Here is a 1,741-nt window from a genome sequence, read left to right as displayed (position 1 = left end):
AAAAAATGTTGAGCAAGTATTTGAAAAATGTTAAATGTTTATAGAAAAAAATATTGACAAGTATTACAAAAATGATGAAATAATTGGATCATGTATATAAAAATGTTAATCAAGTATTTAAAAAGTGATGAGTAAGTATTTGAAAAATGTCGATCCAACATTTGAAAAATGTTAAATGTGTACAGAAAAAATATTGACCATATATTTAAAAAATGTTAAAGAACTTTAGCTGCCGAGGTCCTCCCTTGCGCTTGTTCATTGATTCTTCTTCGGAGCGGACGTCACCTCCGAATTGACACCTCTCGCCTACTATGCCATGAACTTTGCTGGTCGCCTGAAGATTTCTCCCCAAAACATGCTTTCCTCCGTTCATCCACGCTCTTAAACCATTTTTTGATCAGAAGATATCCATCATCATCTCTAGCACCTGATGTTGGACGTACTAAATCTGAATGTCCCAAACGACCACATGGAAAACAGAAGTGGGGAAGTTACTCATATTGTATATCATACCAATCCTTGTCGTTTCTCAGTGTCAAATAAAAAATAATACATATCAGGTTTTTACACATCAATTGTGACTCTAACCACCCACCAGATGAATTGGCACAACTTTTGCTTCCTTATCAATTTGCTAGGCGATTGAAAGACCCCAAGTGCCGTTCCTCAGATTATAAGGAAGAATAATCACTCTTGCCCAAATCTGAAGTTTATCAAATTTGAGTTATGATGGGCGCATGCATTCTTCAAATTTCTCCAGGATCACCGCGTGCTTGCTCACGTGCCATGACGATCCTTCCCAAACCGTGTCCATATCACACAGGGTTTCGAATTCAGCGACAGGCATGTTCTCTCCCAGCGGACGAAAAGCAAGACCTCTAGGGTTTCCCCAAGACGGGCGGAGGGCACGAAGATCGTCTATATACAGGACAAATTATGGTACAAAAATCTTCCCTTCCACCAGCCAATTATGTTTTGCCCCGATCCGTACATCGTCCATCAATAAGGGAGTTGCCTCCTCCTCTGTAACGTCCAACTTCCCCATCGCCTCCGCCATCTTCACTATCACCGAGCTGGACGAGCCAGCCTTCTTCGAGCCAATGCGGGAGGAGGGCCGATCCATCCCTTGCCCTTCGATCTAGCGCTCCCCTGTCGAGATCAGCGAGCGCCGATGAGTCCCCTCGATTCTCTAACATCCGAAGGAAAGTCGGGTAAGCTACAGTAACCTGACTTTCCTCCACTCGTAGCCCATGAACAGTGCTCATTTCAACTTTGAAAAGACCAGTTTCAATTTCTGAAATATCAATTTCAATTCATGAGATACCAATTTCAATTTTAGAAGACTCATTTTAATTAATTAAAAAAACTCATTTCACCTTTTTTCAAAAAAACTCAATTTCAATTCATAAGCTCCCTGACTTCCCTTCACTTTTTTACACAAGAAGAACACGGCAGCATGTTAGAGGATCGGGCTCCCTCACCTTGTCCCCTTTCCCCACCCACACGGCGCCGCGGCTGACCTCCACCTTGCTGGCTGGCCGCCGTCTCTCTGCCCGCCCAGCTCCAGCCCCCGCCCCCGTCCCCGCCTTGCCTCTCCGCGCTCTCCCTGGCCACCGCGCCGTCCACGCCGACTCGCCCCACGACGACCACCGCGCCGTCGCTCCCCCCTCATCTTGAATGCCGGCGTGGTGGCGCGCCACCGGGAGCTGCGCCTCCAGCCACCAAGATGGTCACCCGGTCT

General features: G+C 46.2%; 1 protein-coding gene across 1 annotated transcript in view; it reads left to right on the top strand.

The window, feature by feature from the left end:
- The first annotated feature begins 1,718 nt into the window (after positions 1-1,718).
- Positions 1,719-1,741, top strand: part of LOC119328586 — a 9,386-nt gene continuing 9,363 nt past the window's right edge. The window contains exon 1 of the mRNA XM_037601569.1: positions 1,719-1,737. The gene's annotated coding sequence lies outside the window, so the exon portion shown is untranslated. The remainder of the gene's footprint in view (positions 1,738-1,741) is intronic.

Source organism: Triticum dicoccoides, chromosome 7A, assembly GCF_002162155.2.
Source record: "Triticum dicoccoides isolate Atlit2015 ecotype Zavitan chromosome 7A, WEW_v2.0, whole genome shotgun sequence".
In the NCBI taxonomy this organism is placed as follows: domain Eukaryota; kingdom Viridiplantae; phylum Streptophyta; class Magnoliopsida; order Poales; family Poaceae; genus Triticum; species Triticum dicoccoides.
This window is presented reverse-complemented; position numbering and strand designations above follow the sequence as displayed.